At 29.2% G+C, this 21,196-nt stretch overlaps 1 protein-coding gene across 7 annotated transcripts in view; it reads left to right on the forward strand.

The window, feature by feature from the left end:
• The first annotated feature begins 503 nt into the window (after positions 1 to 503).
• LOC117167002 (spectrin beta chain) overlaps positions 504 to 21,196 on the forward strand; it is a 73,700-nt gene continuing 53,007 nt past the window's right edge. For 4 of the 7 annotated variants that reach the window (XM_033351533.1, XM_033351539.1, XM_033351535.1 and 1 more), the window contains exon 1: positions 505 to 747. The gene's annotated coding sequence lies outside the window, so the exon portion shown is untranslated. Of the gene's footprint in view, positions 748 to 21,196 lie in introns of all 7 variants that reach the window. The other 3 variants (XM_033351536.1, XM_033351537.1, XM_033351540.1) reach the window with 2 other exon arrangements.

Consider the following 21,196-nt stretch of genomic DNA (forward strand, 5'->3'; position numbering starts at 1 on the left):
AAAATTCTTTGAAATACCTCAAAATCCCTTGAAATCTGTTAAAATCCTTTTAAATATGTCGAAATCCATTGAAATTTATTAAAATCATTTCAAATCACTTGAAATCTTTTAAATAATTTGAAATCCCTTGAAATCTTTTGATAAATCTCGATTACAGCGAAATAAGTGACAATAAATCAGTGAAAATATAGAACCAATGTTTGGATGTGGGACGGGGGGGGGGTTACAAAATTCTTACGAATCCGTACAATAACGGCGGGGCGTGAGTTCTCGAATTAAAAAAAATCATCCTTACGTAATTAATGGACTTTTCTTATAACACGTGAGTTTCTGTTGAGATAGCCCCGCTCTGATTTTAGTAATGAGATTTCTTATGCCAGGGGCGACAGGAATGATAAGTACGGGTGTGTCCGGCAGTACAGGTTCCATCCATAGTGGATGATTTGACATTTTTTAAAGACAGCCTTGAGTTCCAACGCCCAAAGAAGTTTTCTGATATCTAAAGGAATCCAAAGACAATTGAGCTTTCTTAAATTTCGATGTAAATTTAAAGATAAAATTGATATAATCCCTCTTTAGAGGGACTAGTTTTTCGATCGCGTAGGTCGACGCTGGGATCGCAGTCAGTCGCGCGCCGGTCGAGTGTGTAGAAGGACAAGAGTGAGCTTGGTGGTTTTTCTTGGATTTTGTGAAAGTTTTATGCCAGTTTTGTGGTGAAACAGTGTTTCAGGGTATTCTTTCAACAGGGTAAGTTTCGAATCCGCAAAAGTATAGTTAAAAAAACTCGGAAAGAACATATCTTTTCGTTAACGAAAGTGCTATGGGTGTATTATCTCGTTAAAAATGGCGTTTGCCGACCCAACTCGCGCGTTTAACTCATTCTTTTTCTGTTGGTTGCGGGTCTTCGTGAAGTATCTTCCGTTTTTCGACAAGAACGTGTGTTAATTTGTCATATACGAAAAGCATAATTTCTGAAGTGATGGAAAAAACAGAGCGCAAGCGTAAATGTTTATGAGCTCGTCCTATGAAGAGATCCACTGTGCGGCAGAATGAATTGCTTGTTTTTCTTCCTTTTTGGGCAAAAAGGAGAAAAATCATCTCGGCTGGGCTCGCGAAGCACGCGTGGAGAAGAAAGTGGTTTTGATTTGTTTTTTGTTGGATGGTTTGAAGTCTTTTTCTGTCAAACGTTAAGGATTTTTTCCCTAGGATTTTGTCCCTTCTGATGGCTGCGCTCACCTGTCAAAAGAGTCCAGGGAACCTGCTTGTGACCTAATTTCATTGTTCGTTATTAACAGGTTATTGCTATCTTGCACAAGGGTTCGTGAAATGAGGTGAAGATAATTTAATTTGTATCGAAAGCACTGATTAAGAAGAGGGGCTAAACATTGATCGGGTGACACTTTTATTTTGAATGCCTTGTGACGCTTGAGGCGATTTTGGTGTGGGATTCATATTGTAGTTATTTTTGTCAATTAGTCTAACATAATTTGTCAGTCAGCGGTGCTTAAATTGGTGGCAGCAGTTCGAGATGACTCTGTGAATGCCTTGATGGTGTCATCAATGAAGCAAGTTATAAACGTCAAAAAAGGAAATTATTCAGTGTCACTGTGAATGTATTATATAGGTTTTGTGAGTGTGTGTGATATCTGACATCATTCATAGTCCAATGCGTTTTTTGAGTCTTCATCGTTATCACAGTAGTGCAATTCAACAAGTTAATTCTATTGGCGCTTGTTTAATTTTAGATTTATCATTTTTTATAGATATTCAATAAGTGGTCGTTATTCTTAGTAGTACACGAGTTGAAATTGTGCAGAAATATCTTTGAAAAATGCTCTGCTTCAAAATATTTCATAAACTGGGTATTTTTTAAACGTGTTTAAAATAAAGTTATCTTTTATATACATAATTAATTCATTCTATACCATAACTTGTAACACTGTTTATTCCTCATCACTTGCTTAACTTATGCTAATTTTGATGTTGAATCTTGCCTTTTTTTTACTTTTTTACTACTTATTTATACAGGGATGCTGCTACAGGTCAGGAATTCTAGAAAGTCAGGAGATTTAAAACTAGCCAGGAAAAGTCAGGGAAAACCTGAATCAGGGAATTTTCGCTAAAATGAAGTTCGAATTTAATTCTATTATTTCGTTGAAAATTCAAACATTTTGTTATGAATATTAATCTTATTGTTGACTAATTCACCATTTTGGTTCAAGATTTATTTATTTGGTTGAAAATATCTTAAATTTAAATATTTGGTTGAAAGTTCATGTATTTAAAAAAAATGAATCTCTCCTATTGGAAAATTAATCTTTTTGTTATAACATTGATCTTTTTGGTTTTTATTTCACTTATTCGGTTGACAATTAATTGTTTTTTTATTAAAATTCATATTTTTTAACTGAAACTTGTACTATATTCTTTTTTTTTTTTTTAATTTGATCTTTTTTGATAGAAATTTAATCTTGGTTGCAAATTATTTTATTTGGTTGAAACTTAACTGTTCTTTTTTGCGACTAATCCTGAATTAATCTATTTAGATTATTAAGTTTTCCAAATAGGGAAGTAAACAATCCAAAAATGTATAATTTCTAAAATTGCGAATATTGAAAACATTGTTCAAGATTTAAATAAAAAGATTTCTTGAATTTAATTTTGAATTATGCATTTTTTCAAGCTTTGTTTTCATTGCAGGAAGCTATTCATTTAAAAAGTAGATTTCATTTCGATCTTAAATCAAATTAAATATTCTCTTTTAACTTCAAAATTTATCTGTTTTATGTGAAAATAAAATTATATTGTTTAAAATTCGTCTTCTTGGTAAAAATGTATTCTCACTAGTTGAAATTTCTTCTTTTTGTTCAAAAATTAATTTCTTGAACTGAACTGAAAATCTAACTTCCATTTTTGGTGCAAAATTCATCTTTCTTCTTGGTTGACATTTCACTTGTTTTGTGAAAATTAATCTATTTCATTAGAAATTGAGTTTTCAAATAAAAATTTAACTATTCTATTTTTGGTTGAAATTTGGTCTTTTTTAGTTGAAAGATTTTGTTTGCTAATCAAAAAACTCATTTGCTTGAATAAAAATTCTATTATTTTGCTAGAAAATTCAAATTTTCGAGTTAATTTTGAAGATTTTATTTCGTTTAAAATTAATAACTGTAAATTTAACACTTGGAAATGTTAACGATTCAAGGATATTTACACAATTCCGTTATCGATTTTATTGTTTATTTTTGAATATCTGAGTTAAAATTGCCCATTTCAAATGAACAGTCAAATAATACGAAATATATTCAAAAGATATTCTTTTTTAATTACAATTAAAAGCATTTAATTATGAATCCATTAGGGATGCTATAATTTTGCCAAAAATACCAAAGCCTCAATGTTGAAATACCAAAAATATAAAGTTACCAAAATAGAATATTTCCAACAAATTTAAATGTAGGGAATTTCAAACTACCTATAACAATAAAACTGCCGAAAACTTTTGTTAACGAAATTCAAATATTCGGAAAGTGAAAATTAATGAAACCCGATAATTTTAGAAAATTAAAATTCTCGAAATTATAAAATTAACAAAACATTTAAAAACCTGCAATCTCAAATTCTCGGAACTTTGAAAATCCAAGATTTAAAATATAATTTTAATTAAACATAATTTATTAAACATAATTTTTTGCAGAAAATTTATCTTTGTGGCTTAAAAATTCAACATTTTGTATGAGATCTTTTTATTCATTGACTACAAAATCTAAGAATTTATATTATTATTATTAATATATATTTTTTTTGCAAAGATTCATCACTTTGGTTTGCAATGTATCTATTTTGCGAGCTATTTGGTTGAAAATTCCTATTATCTTAGTTGAAAAATGTATTTTTTCCATTCTTCCATTTTTAAAATTAAAATTGAACTTCTTGTGTTGAAAACTCAACTACTTGGTTGGAAATTTATGTATTTTACGCATGTCTCAAGTAATTACAATTTTCACTAAAAGGCTTTAAAACTTTATTTAGAAACAAACCGTTTTTTCCTTAACAGACAACTAATTTTTTCTTTTATTGAAACCTGATGCATCTCATATACGAGTAAGTCGTCAAGGTTGCCCACGACAATGACAGACTCGTGATATTCACGGGACATGAATCTATATGCTATGGAACGTAAGGCTTGCATATTCTTCCAGGTGTTATGTTTACGGTTACGTCATTATTGCACCGCTTTAGCGATGGTGCATGTGTGGATACGCATTTGAATTGAATGAATAATTTTAAGTTCAATTGTGAGCAACTCTTCCGGAAAGATTTTCATGCTACCTGCTCATTAGGTCTTCAATCCCTACGAATCTAACTTGGATTATAAATAAAACTCACTCGTGTGTAATTAGAAAAGTGTTATAATGAAGGTTTTCACTTTTTAATCTGCTCTGATAAAAGAGGAAGTACCAAGAGCACGAGGCTTATACAATGTCTGTGCTCTTGACTTGTTTTTGACGTTCCTAATTTAGTCATTGAGTACCAGTGGCGTAATCTGATTATTATATTACTTTACAAAAAATTTAAAAGGTGTCAAGGATTTTGATCATTTATATTTGAAAGTTTTTAAAATAGAGATCTTTCAAGTTTACAGAATTTTAATTAGAATTCGACAAATTCAGAGTGGCTGCTGGGCCGGGAAACCGGGACTTTTTTGAGATCTTAGAATGACAGTGAATTTATTTTTTGACCTATAAGATTACAAATTTGTATGAAGAAATCTATCCAATTACTTAACTTATCAAAAATTTCATATCACAGATATAAAGCAACTTTAAAAAGTTTGATATGAACAAATCTGAAATATTCCGAATGTGAAAGTTAAAGGAAGTAGGAAACTAGGAATTTTAAATTGTCGCAATTATTAAAAATCGGAAATTGTATAATTACCGATATTTTAAAACTTGGATTTTCAAAGTTCCGAGAATTTTAAATTGCAGGTTTTTAAATGTTTTGTTAATTTTATAATTTCGAGAATTTTAATTTTCTAAAATTGTCGGGTTTCATTAATTTTCACTTTCCGAATATTTGAATTTCGTTGATAAAAGTTTTTAGTAGTTTTATTGTTATAGGTAGTTTGAAATTACCTAAATTTAAATTTGTTGGAAATATTCTATTTTGGTAATTTTATATTTTTGGTATTTTCAACATTGAGGCTTTGGTATTTTTGGCAAAATTATGTCATCCCTGATGGATTCATAATTAAATGCTTTTAATTGTAATTAAAAAAGAACATCTTTTGAATATATTTCGTATTATTTGACTGTTCATTTAAAATTGGCAATTTTAACTTAGATATTCAAAAATAAACAATAAAATCGATAACGGAATTGTGTAAATATCCTTGAATCGTTAACATTTCCAAGTGTTAAATTTACAGTTATTAATTTTAAACCAAATAAAATCTTCAAAATTGAGCTTCTCATTTAATAAGCGTTTAATTTTAAAGAAAATAAAAAAATCATTCAACTTTTAACGCTTCTAACTTGAAATTGCTTAAATTGATATTATTTTAAACATTTAAAAATTGTATTTATAGATTCGTTCTCCAAATTATAGAATTAAAAATAATAGCATAGGTTTTAATTTCGAAGTTTATCGGAATTTAATTTATAATTGTTTTATTTGAAAGTGTTGAATGCTTCCATTTAATACGTGTACATTATTGAACGTTTGAATAAAAAATAGTTTAAGCTTCAATTTTAAAAGTTTTAACTTTTAAGCAGTTCCACTTTGAGTACTTTAATTTGAAATTCAGTTTTTATTACTTCGAATTATAAAAATTTCAGCTTTAAGAGTTAAAATTATTTAATTTCAGTGATCGTGAACAATTTTTGAGAACTGGGAAATGACCCATGAATTTTTTTCTGGTTTCAAACGGCCACCCTGAAATTACGAAGCTTTTTTAAAAGTTTTATAACCTGGGAAATTCATTTATTTTGATAAAATTAAATTAAAAGCTCCCGTATGAATTTTAATTTTTAGGAAGGTTTTAAATTGCATTAATATAATTATTTAAACCGTTTCTAATGTTAATCTTTCAAGCGTTGATCTTGAGCCTTTGAACTTGGACTTTTTCCAAGTTCTTATTAACTCTTGAATAGAAGTTTGTAAATGGTATACTATTCTCTATATTTTTATGACTGTAGCTGCTTTATTTAAGCTGTAAAAAGTAGAAATGTAGTAAAATTTTATTTTCTGATTAGTAAATTTAATACTTGTACGCTTGGAAGAGATCTTCCACCACGAAGGTAGATAAGAGGCACTGGCACCGAGAAGCATCGATAACTTGCAATCGCGATATGGTGATAAAGCAGTCTGACTTGGTAGCTTACAATGTTTTCATTGAAATACGTAACGTACGCGTAGGCACATCGAGGGCAAGACTCAAATAAAATTCAATGCCTCTTTTTGCTTCGTCCTAAAGACTTTAAATTAATAAGATTCAAAGCTTCTTCTTGTGAGTTGACATAAGGAATGCAGAGAAGTCTCTTCCAATGCATTACTTCGAAAATAATTCCCTTCAAAAATAAATTTAATCAATGTGAAATTTAATTAGAATCAAGTTGAAATTTCACTTCAATCTTTACATCCAAAATTACAAGTAGGCAAATTAAACAGAAATGAGAAATCTAATCTAATATTTCTTATCATTTGATTTGATTCTATGGCAATATTTTCAGATTTAATTTGTATAAATCAAATGAATTTTAATAGAGAATAGGGCATGAATGTACTTTTTGAATAGTAGTTATTTGACGTAGTATGTAAACTTTTATATTAAAACGGATTAGTTTTTAATCTAAGGTACTTTGGTTGTTTTTACTTTTATTTTATTGATTGGAAGGTAAAATATGAAACAGAGCACCTTTCTGCGTGTATGTGTGAGATTTTGACTGGGAATTAAATATTATTTTTATGTTATTTGTCAAAATTCTTAATATTAAGTCGACTATTATCTTATTTTTATATTTCGGAGAGTGCAGTCATTTGGAAATGCTGTTGTGTTCTTTCAGGAATGAGATCCTATGTTTTTTGGGCACGACTAAAGGCCGTTATTTCTACCACTCGAGAATAGCCAGTTGGGTCTAATTTTTCAGGAGTACAAAAGCGATGCTTTCGAGCCATGACAATAGTAAAATTGAATAGCTTTCAGTGCGCTTATTTATAGTTTAGTTTGTTCCCAGTTGGAAATATTCTGTCGGAGAATTTTCAACTGGTTTAAAATATGAGGATTCTATAAGTTCCCATAAACAGTTCTAATTATCGATTAAAAAATTTAATGTTTAAGGTGGCTACTGATCCCGAGATGTGCAAAAGGACCGAGAATTTAAAAAAGATGTATTTTAGTACATTTTTGAAATCTTTGAGTTTGAGATTGTCAGCAAGAAAGTTTTCTTGATTTTAAGATAAATAAATTTTTTAGTCATAAAATGAAAATTCAACTTTTCAGTTTTAAAGATTGAAACTTAGATATTGTACCTTATTATTCCTGAGTTTCTTAATTTTTCGATTCGGAATGCTATGGTGTGAAAAATACAGATTTAAATACTAATTATACGGCGAGTCAATTTTTACCATTTTCAAATTTCTTTTTCTAAATTTCTTGTTAATACAAATAACTTGATATTTTTAAATTTTCAATTTGAGGTTTAGAATTCAATATTAGAAATGATGAATTGTAAAGTATGAAATTCAATTCAAAATTTAAAAGGTTTGTAAAATAATATTCGTAATTGAACCGCTAGAAATCAATCTATTTCAAAGTAGATAGATCAGCATTGTACAATTTCAAATTGAGAATAATAATAAAAATAATAATTTCCAATTGAAACTATTAAAAGCGTTCATGATTAAAAAACTTTTGCTTGAGTATTTCATATTTAGATAATGTTAAGTATATGTCATTTAAAATGTAATAATAGGCCAAAGTTTAATGATTCACAATGTTAATTTAGGCTTTTAAAAGCAATTTAATATTAATAGTGTTTGAAATTGAAGAATGTAAATGATCTAAAATTAGGTAAATTCAAATTTAAAAGTTACAAGTGTTCAGAATTGAATTTCAAATTCCACATTTGTAAGGTGATTTGTAAGTGAATTTGTAAGGTCTTCACGTCGATTATATTCTAATATTCAAAATTTCAAATTGAGAGTAATAGACAGAAAATTTTCCGATTGAAACTGCTGAAAGCGTTAATGATTAAATAAGTTTTGATTGAATAATTCAATTTCAGATAATCTTAAGAGTAAAGCATTACAAAATTAAGACTATTTAATTTTGACTTTGGAAAGTCAGTTTCAAATTTAAATATTTTAACAGGATATAATACTAAATTAAAGCCTAAATAGTTGAACCATTTGCAATGCTTCAGATTATTTTATTATTTTCCAAACTTCATCATTTCTGATTGAAACTACTGAAAACGTGTAGGATCAAATAACTTTTGACTGAGCAATTCAAATTTAGATAATTTTAAGTGTTGAGCATTTTAAAATTTTGATTTAGGCTTCGGAAATAACATTTTAAATTAATAATTTTCAAAGCTGAGTTATTTAAATTACTTAAAATTACACAAATTCAAATTTAAATCTTCCAACATTGAAAGATTGGAAATTGAGAGCATAAATAGTTGAACAATTTTCTATGCTTCAAATTAAAAATACAACCTCCTAAAATTGAATTTTACATTCGAGATTTGTAAGGTTTTCAAAGTCTTTACTTTGATTATATTCTCAAATTCAGAATACTTGAAATTCAAAATTATTAAATTTGACCTATTTTGGGGGTGAAGTTGTTTAACAAATTGAAAGTTTTCAAATTTGATGTCACTTTTTTTCGGGTATGTATCACTTCTTACTCGATCCCTACCTCTTACAGACATGTTTTTCTTAACAACTTACCTCCACGTGAAATGATATATAGAATAGAAAATTTGGGTAATTAAATAAAATTAGGGTTGCTACAAAATCTGGAAGACCTGGAAAATTCATGGAACTTGGAAAAAGTTACTTGAATTTTTTTAATCGACCCTTACGGATATTTAATTGAATTGACTGGATTTTGTTCAAAAGTCGACCTGGCAAATCGGTAACAGTAATTGAATTTTGAAAACAGAACTATGTTAAAACCCTGAAAAGTCTTAAATTCTTAGAATATCGAATTAAATTTATTATGGGAAAAGTTTTTATTTTTCTATTATAATATTTCCGAGTTACAATGCTTTCAGTTTTGAATTATTACCACGTTGAATGCTTTAATTTAATATTCGATTACTCGTAAAATAAATTTTTTTTCAGTTTTGAAGGGTTGGTTAGGAATGTTTTTCTGAAATTGGAGTGGCCACTGCTAATTTTTGAGTCACTAGTAAATTTTTATATGTAGATAATTTAGACCTTTTTCTTCTACTTCGAAGCTTTCCTTTTATTCAAAAAGAGCCTAAAAAGGGGAGGACTTCCTTGTCCCTTATTTATTAAAAGATATTTATACTACTGTAAAAGCTTCCCTCGATTTCGTTGATTGTAGTATGGAGTTGGCTTCTACAAGTGAGTTTCCTGAAATAGTGAGTTCAGTGAGGAAGGGAAGTCGTGATCTTTATATTTAGATCGTCCACTCGACAGTTTGGTATGCCATGTGCTTCGTAGTATTACAGGAACTGTCAGAAGCACTCATGCGCTTTCGAGTAATAGGCTAATCACTGGGTGCAACCTAATTTTATTATTTTCCCTTCCACAGTGTGAAACCTTTGTAAACTAATACCGTCCACCCTACTTTTTTAATTCACGTCTAAACTATTTCGCTTATTAATAGACTCAATTATCAATGAAATTAGATAAGTTGAGCTAGTCATCAGTTACTAACTCATATTGAAAATATGTTTAAAAAAATAAACAAAAGTAAAGGACAACATTTTATCTATTTTTTTTCTCAGCATGTATCTAATATCGAGAAGTAAACGAACAAAACATGATAAATCAGTTCGATATGGTATTTCAATAATTAGATAACCATATGATGTATATATCTCAGAGACATATCGGAGATAGAAGAAATGTATTATTCAGAGGAAAAATCTAACGTGTTGACCAATATTGTCGAATTATTGAACCTATAAGCTTGAATTTATGCAGGTCTTCCAGCTTATTTAATGTAATGTATAATAATAGGCATAATTTGATGGTGAAGAATTTTTTTGAGAACCAATGATCAATAATCATATTCCTTGGGTTCTAATAATGATAAAAATATGCGTAACTGATTAAAAAGAATGGATTTAGCATATTTTGTTCGCTTACATTAATGTTTCTAAAACAAGGCTTTAAAAAATAATAGGTTCATCTCCTTTTTTTTACAAAGTAAAATTAGTCAAATTAAATTAAATTCTTTTTCTAAGAATCATTAATGGAAATTCAAGACATTAGAAAACAAGATGATTTGAAAAAAAATGTTTTTTTATGGTACCGATTAAAAAAATTTCCTAAATCATGTAGCTTTTAATTTTGTAGATTTAAAGGACATCTTAAAAAAAATGGTTTAAACAGAGTAGTTAACTTTCGAACATATAGCTTAATTATTAACAAGAAATAGACGATTTTTCAACAACGAATTTATTTTTCAACCGAAATAGTTAAATTTTCTACCAAAGTAGTTACATTATCAACCTAAAAATTCGAATTTTCAGCAAAATATTTAAATTTTCAACTACTAAAATGATCAACCTTCAACCAAAAAAGATTTTAATTTTTAATAAAAAATAGTTTAATTCATACAAAAAATCAACAAAATAGTTCATTTTTCATCAAAACAAATTTCTCAGTCAAGAAAGGCCAAAAAGAGGTATTTTTTACAACACAGTTAAATTTTCAACCCGAAAAAATACATTTTCAGCCGAAAAGTTAATTTTCAACTGAATAGTTGATTTTTCTACAAAAATAAATAAACTTTTAACCAAATAATTAAATTTTTAATCAAGTAATAATTTTGTTAACAAAAAGGATGAATTTTCGACCAAAAAAATTAACTTTTAACCATTAAATATGAATTTCCAACCAAAAATATAATAGTAAACTTTTCAACAAAAGAGAATCAATTTCGAGCCAAAAATGGTTGATCTAACGTTAGGTTTCTTTATAGATTTGATCAATTCAGATCGCATTTAAGTATAAAGAAATGAAAAGTGGAGAAAGAGGGGAATTTGGGAAAGGCTGTGAAGCCTCTGATAAAGTATAAATAATTTTTAGTTCCATTTTGTATAGCTTGGTTTTACATGATAACAAACTACGTATTTGAAAAAATAGTTATTTTCATACATTTTTTATTTTCGTAAGTTATTCTTTTATTTTCTGTTTTTGCACTATATTCCTTTCTTAGGTAATAGTTAAAGAAGTTTAGAACATCTGCGAGTTTTTAACTGATAAAAATACATTAGAAACAAATTTAAGCATCTAAGGAAATTAAAGTTTACTTAAAAAAATACTTTGAACAAATCAGGAGAATAAGAAATCAAAATTTATATACTGAAAAAAATACATTTAAAGAAATTCAAGCAAACATTTTATTTATCTTTTTTCCAATCTTAGATTTTCTTCCATTTTTTAAAATATATTTTCATCAGTAGAAAGAAAGTGCTGAAGTGTTAAACAGATTTTACAAAGCTAGCTGAAAAAATGGTTTAAACACAAAATTGACTAGAAAACTTTCTAAAAAAGGCGCTAATTTGAAGTACCCATATAATATAAAAAGTTGATAATAATATATTAAATGCCCATACATTCCCCTTTTTGGGCACAAATCCCATTTTTCATCTAAAATTGGACCACTGAACTGCTGTATTCCTGAAATAAGATCGATTTTGTGTAAAATTTTTTGATTTTAATACTGCTGAAGACGCTTTTCTACTCTCTTTTTTGAAAACAAAATTTAAAATTATTGTTGGTACTAGATCTCGGAGTTCTGAAAATTGATGTTCACTCTACGAAAATAAGTGGGTCACGAGAAGAGTAATAACATCATCTTGGGTCTTTAACCCCCAAGTTTTCCTAGTCGTAACTTGACACTCGTCTAGGTTTCGATTTTACGGTTTAAATGCTCATTTGTTACGTGATATCGTAATCTAATCCCAGATCTTTGAAATTGATTTTAGAGACGCTATTGGAAACCTATTATTCATGAAATTAAGTTAAGGTTTAAATAAAATTGGTAGAGATAATTAAAAATAGCTTTACTTTTGTACAGATGCCTTGGTAATGTAATCCATTAACAATATGGTCAAAGAAAATGAGGTTGAAATAAGTTGTAATGAAAATAATTAAGCTAATTCTTTCTATTTTAAATATAGACGAAAGAGAGTTTGGAATTGGGGGGTCTCCTGGTGTGAAGCTCGAAAAAAGGTGTTTTTTCGGAACCTTTTTTTTTTTACGAAAAGGAAGTAGCATATACAATTTATTTGAAAGGTATATTTGCGGCAACTTTTTAGCAATATAAAAAAAAATTTGAAAAAGTTAGAAAATGGCGGAGTGATCTAAAGTGAACTGAAGCGTGTCCCTGATGAATTGGTCCGATTGTGTGTATACGATAGCGTCCGTAATTCTCACCTGAAACAGAAGTTTTAAAAAAATGTATATGCTTTATTATTTAAAACAATGAAAGTTGCATAAAACTGTGTTTCATATAGAACGGTTTTTAATGCTCTGCAAAATGAAATTTTAATCAAGTCGATAGGTCAAATATTTATCACGTAATCATGTACACAAGTTGCAAAAAAATTATTTTGAGAAAACACGTTCTACAGTTTTGGAACGCGACCGAGCATCCAAGCAGCACGTCCCTGCATTTCTAGCTACATCTTCTAAAATACTTGGAGTTCAGAGCTGAAACTTGTAGAAACGTTTACAGTAAGTTTTGTGACAGATTAAGCTAAAAAAATCGATTTTTTTTATTCACAACAGGAGACCTCCTTAAAAAATAAAATATGAAGGAGACAAAATTATATTTAAGACGCATTTGATGAAAGAGATTGAAAAACATTTTAAATTGAGATTAAAATTTGAAATAAGCATTACATATTAAAAAGCATTTAAACTGAAACTCCAAATTTAATAAAAGTGTTACAATTCGATATTTCTTAAATAAATAATATTTATAAATTCAGACGAGTAAAGTTTAACAATAATATAAACCGTTCGACGTAATTATAATATGAATATTGGATATATTTAAATTTTAAAAAGATGTTATACACAAATTAGAAAATATTTAGGTGGGGAAAAACGTTCCGATTAAAATTATTGACATTAAATTACGAACCTGAAAATCAAAGCTTTAGACTTCGGAATAGAAATGGCTTTCATTAATTTTGTTGAATTTTCTTTTTTTTTTGTTTTAGTTGAAATATCAACTATTACATTTTTCTTGTGTTCTATAAAATTCGCCTTTTGGTTAAAAAATTTTAAACTATTAGGTAGAAAAAGAAACTGTTTTTGGTTTAAGTTTTTTTTTTCGTTTTAAAATTTGACTATTTGTTTGAAATCTCATCACTGTAGGTAGGAAATTGTAGCATTTGGTTAAAAATTCAGTTGTTTTGCGAAATGAAAATTCAACTCAATAATAATTCATCTTTTACAGTAAAGAAGTCATCTATTTTGACTGACATACATTTGAAATTTTGTAAATTATTCTGAAATTGATTTATTCCGTTTGTAAAAGATTATTTGTTAAAAATGTTACAAGGTTAAAAAGCTGATTTTCGAATATTAATTGTCAGGAAAAATTGAAAATCGGTCAAGGAAAAAGTATGGAAAAGTCGGAGAATTTTGAAAGTGAACTTATTCAACCACTCCAGAAGCGCAGTCACGTGCATATTAGCAATAACAATAGTACCAATGAGCCATGTCTTAAATAAATAAAATCAGATCTCTTCAACAAATAATTGCTCGAGTTATTGGATTATACTGATAGCTAATCTTTTGTGATCACACAGCCAATACTCATTGCTTATGAAAAATAGGTTAATGATCGCAACGAGAATCGATATTAAAGAACCGGTGAACCATTCAAGCGTGAAAAACTGGTCTGATGCTACTTTGACCGAGGACCAATATTCCACTGTGTACACTGTGCACCGACTACACCTTCTACGTCACGTCCGCATTTGCGTTAATCTACGTTTAGTCGACTTTCAGTTCGTCATTTACATGGCCAGTGATTGTTTAACGTTTAAAAGACCACATCCCCTTTCATAAAAAAAAATTGTTGCACCGAAAAAACATTTTTTAGAAGAATTCATAATTTATATAGGGGGCATTGCACACTCAGAAAAAAATTCTTGAACTAAAAGAAGTCTTGGATATACATGAAAATTTGGTTGAATCAGACAATCTTTGGTTGATTCAGCAAAATGTTTGATTAACCCATCATTTTTTTGCTATATCAACCAAATACTCCATCTGCCAAAAGATTTGACGAAACAACCAAAACATTTAGATGGGTCGACCAAATATTTTGTTGTCCACATTATAATAACCTTATTCTATGGTTGGTTGAATAAACATTTTTTGAATCAATCAAATCGTTCTCTAAAATAATAGCGAATTTTTTGTTATTTTGGTACGAAATACAATTTTTTAACATAAGAAAAGGGTTCTAAAAATTAGTATGCAGCAATATAAAAATGCTTATACCTTATAAATCGTTATTAAACTTGCAAAAAGAAGAAAAATAATCTTTTCAATTGATTAAATTATATTTTTCTCATAAAAAGCTTTCTAATTTTCAATTCTGTTTATTAGTTTGTAAATAAGAGGTCTTTAACCATCCTACTTTAAAATTGATCAAATTTTGAAGGCATTTTAGTTCTCATTTCTTAGTCCTTTGAGATATAATATTTTCAAGTTTCGCATTTTTAAAGACTTCCGATATGAAACTCTATTATTTAACGTTCACATATTTTCAGAAAGCTGTTTTTAGATTTTAGAGATCGTGAATTGACAAGTAGGATTCCATGGACTGTGAAGTGAAGACCGACTTACTCTACCGACAAATTTACATAGCATGAATCCGGGTATTTGAAACAATAACTAGAACTTTTTTAATCTATTTTTTTTATCTATATTTGTAAAGATTATTTTTCATAGGTTTTAGAAAAACTGTCATGTTTAACGCTTTGGTAAAGTTCGAGCAGAGAAATTTGTATGTCAAAAATCTTGGTTTGGAAACATTTGAAAACAATTATTTTTAAATGGAGATTATAAACCGATTATGTTGTTTGTAGTCTTTAGTGAGGATTCCGAGTCTAGACTTTGCGTGCTACTTAGGCTGATGCCAGACTTCGTGAAAACCATGGAAGCTCGTTAGTTCCAAGAATCGTTTGAATTTCATGGGTCATGTTCACTTATAAAGTTTGCAAATCGATTGGATATATTTACCACTAGAGGTCATTTTGCGAGAAAGTGGCTTCAATCTGCTCGAGTAGAAAGAAATATTTAGTGATGCATAATATATTTAAAGTGACAATATTGTCGAGTACGCTAAAAATATGTGCAACTCTCCCCCCCCCCTCTCATCGAAGCAATTCACACCCAACTAAATTTTTAATAATGATTCGAAAACGTTTTCTTTATTTCATTTTTTTAAAGTCAATTAAACAAAAAACAATATTCAATTAGGCATGCTAAAACTCTTTCAGATTGTTCTAAATTTCTACGATTTCAATATAAAACTACATAATTTTATGTACCTAATTCAAATGTGCTCAATTTTGAAATCTCGCGAGTTCGAGATGTTAACTTTGGAACTTCAAACTATTTAATTTTCAGGGCTCTAATTCTAAAATTCTACAACTTGGTGGATAACACAAAAGTTTCCCTGAATATTCCTGGAATATTCCAATGGAAGTTTCGGAAAATTCCGATAAATGTGCCAGGAAGGATTCCGGAAGTAGATAAACGTCTGCGTATCCGGGAAGGTTCCCAAGAAAGATTCGTGGAATGTTCGTGAAAATGTTCGCATTGTATTAATTTAATTATTTAATTTATTAAATTCCTGACGAACATTCCCCGAACCTTCCTTTGGGAACCTTCCTGGATACGTGGATATATACTTCCGGGAATCTTCCTGGAACATTTTTCGGTATTCCCCAAACCTTCCATTTTGGAATGTTCAGGGAAACGTTTAGGCTATCCGGGCTTAAACAGTTTAAAACTGAAAATATCCAATTTCGAATTTGAAAATCTAATGTTGCTGGCTTGGAACGTTTTAAATTTGTAATTAATCAACTGTTCAAGCTTCTAACTAGGAATAAATCTGTACAATTTTAAAGTACTGAATTTCAATTACGAAATGAAACTTTAAAAACAAATAGTATTGAACATTTTCAATTTAACAGCAATGCAAACTGAACAGCCTTGAATGTAAGTGCTTAAAATTGAAATATTAAAAAATGAAAACGTTAAAATTGTGTAATTTTATATAAATTCAAAAATAAAAAATTCTGAAATGCAATGAAATAAAACAATTTCAAGTTTTAAGAAATTAACATTTCAAATTGAAACATTCGAAGTTAATCCATTCCATTTCGGAAGCGTTTGATATTGAATGGAAAACAGTAAAAGGCTGATAGTTTCAGGAATTAAAAATTTTGAGCACTTTGAAAACTAAAATCGTAGAAACATAAAAATGTTGAAAATTAACATTTTTAAATTCAGATATTAAAAATGAATATTTTTAACTAATAATACGGGAAGAATAATGAAAAGTTGCTAATTTGCACCTATCAAAATACAACAATTTTTTATTCATATGTAATCACTCATTTCAACATTTAAATTTATAAAATTTTAAGTGCAATTTTTTTTGCCGTGTTCAATTAAAAATTTCTGAATTTCAAATGATTTCAATTTGATTTATTAAATTTAGAACGCTTTGAGATTTAAATTGTTAAGTTAAAGCGTTTATGTTTTAAGGATAACATGTAGTTAATGTTCAATTTGACTAACTTCCATTTTAAAAACGTAGACACATACCATTTTTAATACTTCTCATCTGTATCGGAATTTGAAGGCACCGAACATGAAATTTTCAATTTTTCATGTTTTTAAATTATGTTATTTCAAATTTTAGAATACTTTCTAATTCTGGAGATTTTAAAATTAAACTTATATTCGACTAACCATAAGGAATCTTTCAATTTTAAATTATATTATCAGTATAATGAACGTTCCAATTAAATATTTTGCAATTATTTTATGTGCTAGTTTTTTTAATGATTGAAACTTAGAATATTGGTCCACATTGAATATTTAAATTTTCAATACGTTTAATTTTTAATTTATTAGCTGTTAAATCCTTTAATTTAAAAGTTTAAATTGCGGGGAAAATGGTTAACAATCCGGGTGTTTAAACAGACTTGTGGTAGCCAACATGAATGTAGTTTAAAATAGACTGATCAAAAGGTTATTTTGATTATATTTTCCCTTCCATTCAAAAGAAAGTAAAATTTTAATTGGGTTTTTCTGAAACCAATGATATGCTTTGAAAGCTAGATTTCCAGACTAGGGGTACGGTAGGAGGTCTGTCACCTGTGCACCGGCCTTAATTTCTGTAAGCTTTGTCTTCCTGTAGAAAATGTGGAACAAGTTATAATATGCAAAGAAAGTTTAACTGTAAATAAGAAGCGAATCGAATGTATTCTATCTGGTCCGTGAAATTTCTTGTTTGTATATTATCTTGTGTGAAAACAACAATAGTAGAGATCAGCAATCGGACAAATAGAAAATTGGAAATGTCAGAAATGACTTTGAATATTCATGAATATGTAAGATACTTTACGCACGAAATCAAATTTACAAATTGATAAATGATGAACCCAGGAAAAATGAAGTTTTAAAGAAACGTGACGTTAAGAGTCCCGTCACTAATGAAAGGGTAAAATATGAGACTTGGCAAATCAAGGAACTCGTTATCTTCTATTTTTCCCATTTTCATTTACGCGTGGGTAGCGATAATTAAGTTGCGATTTTATTTACTTTATCAGCAGTCTTTCAAATGTATTATTTTGAAGGTCGTGGCTGTGGATGACGAGATTTTGGACGAATAGTTGGAATTTTTCAGTACTTAGAAAAAGAGTAGAAAAATAAATTCGTCATGATTTTCAATTCAGATGACATTTTGGAATTATTATTTCAAACTAATGATGAAATTGAAGAGGAAATTGGCAGTGATGATAAGGAGTAACTTATAATAAATTTTAAAAACCGAAAAATTCTATCTTGAAACAAGATCTACGAAAGTATTTTTTATCTGAAGAAGATTGGTTCTAATCTGATGCAAATTTATTTTATTTAAATTATTATTTTAATGATAATAAGAAACTGTGTTTTCTTTTTTTAGATCAAAGCTCTACTTTTGTTCCGTTTTTCTCAACTTTTGAAATTATGGAAATTCAAGAAAATAAATCGTGTCGAAACTGAAAGTTCCTCAATTTTAAACAAATTAAAGTTTAATTAACAATGAGTTTGGAGGGGAAACTTTTCACTGACGTAAAGAAAGAAACATTGAATATTGTAAAATTAAAAGCATTTTAAAGTAAATTTTTTAAAATTATTCGTTGGATAATTCCAACTTGCTGGACGTATTATTAAACAATTTTAAATTTAATACATTCTGATTGAAAGTTTAAAAATTAGAAAATTTATTTTCAAGTTAAAAATTTAAGCATTTTTAAAATTGCAGCATAAAAATGATGAATAATGAAAAGTGTAAACCTTTTGAAATTAAACTATATTAAATTGCAAGTGTATTATTCATATTGAATAAAATAAAGAAGTATTATTACTTTTTGCAAAGTGAATAACATTGAATGCCTACCGTTTTTAGACTCAATACTCTTCTCTTTTTACTTTTTTTTCACTTAAATATGAAATAAAGGATAAATTTCCGAAAAGCGCTTACCTCCGATTAATTCGAAACTTTGTATAGCTATGTATTTTGACGCGCTGATAACGAACATTATAGTGAAAATACCTGCAAATTTGATTTTTATGATTAAAACCATGAAAACTCCATAAAAATCATGTTTCTTTACGTTTATTTCAGTCAATAGTAAAAATTTATAAAAAAGCTTCAAATAAAAGTTGTAGATCCTTTGAAAATACATATTTTAGGTTGAATATGTTTTTACCCTACGACTGATGGTTTTCGACAAAATAGACGATAAATATGAAAAATCGCAGATATACAGCAAAATGTTTAGCGGTGCGACTTAAATTGTATGAAAAATTCCTGGAAGGCTGGATGGACGTTAAATATTAAAAATCGTTGAAATACTGAACATAAAAAATTCTTGGAAGGTTGAGTCTAATTCTGTGACCAGTCAGAGGGGTGCCTTCCCGCCCGCATGAGACTCTGGAAATGGGGTCGTGTGTTATTTAAGTTATTTCTGTGGCCAGTCACAGGGGTGCCTTCCCGCCCCCATAAGACGCTGGAAAGGGGGTCGTGTGTTATTTAAGTTATTTCTGTGGCCAGTAACAGGGGTGCCTTCCCATCCCCCATGACACGTTGGAAAAGGGGTCGTGTGTGACCTAATTTTTTTCTGGGACCACTCACAGGGGTGTCTTCCCGCCCTTACTGGAAAGGGGGTCGTGTGTTATTTAAGTTATTTTTGTGACCAGTCATTGGGATGCCTTCCCGCCTCCCAGGACACGTTAGAAAAGGGGTCGTGTGCACGGAGAAAACGTTATCGTACAATGATATTGCACGACTTCTGGATTGAAATAAAGCGCAATATGATAACGTACAAACAGGCTCCGGAGCTTTTTAGGATATTATAATGCACTAACATCGCTTTACCACTACTAGAACCCTCGTATATATATAATATAATAAAATAAGAATATAATGTAAAATCTTGCAATGTACGATATCACGATTTTACGCTATTATAATGTGATAATTACGATATATAGAGCAGGAATTACGGTATATATTGCAATTCTTGCGATATCGTTTTCTCCGTGTGTCATTTAAGTTTTTTCTGGGATCTGTCACAGGGGCGCCTTCCCGCCCCCCATGGCACGTTGGAAAAGGGGTCGTGTCTGACCTAAGTTATTTTTGTAACCAGTCATTGGGATGTCTCCGTCCCCATAAAACGCGGGGAAGGGAGTCGTCTATGACTTAAGTTATTTCTGTGGCCAGTCACAGGGGTGCCCCCCCCATGAGACGTTAGAAAGGGGGTCGTGCATTACCTAAGTTATTTCTGTGGCCAGTCACAGGTGTGCTTTCACGTCCCCCATTACACGTTGAAAAGGGTATCGTGTGTGACCTAAGCAATTGTACACTTTGTACCGACATTTCCCTTATTTTCTCGAAAACTGTCAGTCGTCGGGTAAAAATATATTGAACATAAAATATGTATTTTCAAACGATCTACAACTTTTATTTGAAGCTTTTTTAAAATAAATTTTCACTATTCCCTAAGATAAACGTAAAAAACGTGATTTTTATGGGGTTTTCATGATGTTCACCATGAAAATCAAATTTGCGGGTATTTTTACTATCATATTCGTGATCAGCGCGTCAAAATACATAGGTGTATGGAGTTTAACTGTTTCAGGTAGAAAATTCGTCTCTTTTGATTGAAACTCCAACTGTTGGTTACAAATACAACTATTTGGTTAGAAATTAATGTTTCTGGTTGAGACCGATCTATTTGTTGAAAATTTAATTGTCAGGCTGATAATTCAACTTTTCCAACAATTTTTTGTTTATTGATAACGATCTATTTGTTTAAAATTTAATTGTCATACTGATAATTCAACTTTTCCAACAAAATTCTTTTTGATTTGAAAATTCAAATATTTGGTTTAGCTTGTAATTGTTTTTGATAGAGGCTTAATCTTTTTTATTTGACAATTCTACTATTTGAGCGAAAATTCAATTATTTTGGTTTTTGGTTGGAAACTCATTTTTCCTGGTTTAAAATCACCTTTTTTGTTGAACATTCAACTGTCTTATAAAAAACTCGTCTTTTTGCTTGAAAATTCAACTATTCTTCGCAGATGATAAGGTTGTTACGGCAGAGTCTATCGAAGACCTACAAAGAATGTTGAATAAACTAAATGCAAGCATGAAGAGCATGGGCTTAAAAATTAA

Source organism: Belonocnema kinseyi, chromosome 2 (genome assembly GCF_010883055.1).
Source record: "Belonocnema kinseyi isolate 2016_QV_RU_SX_M_011 chromosome 2, B_treatae_v1, whole genome shotgun sequence".
NCBI lineage: Eukaryota > Metazoa > Arthropoda > Insecta > Hymenoptera > Cynipidae > Belonocnema > Belonocnema kinseyi.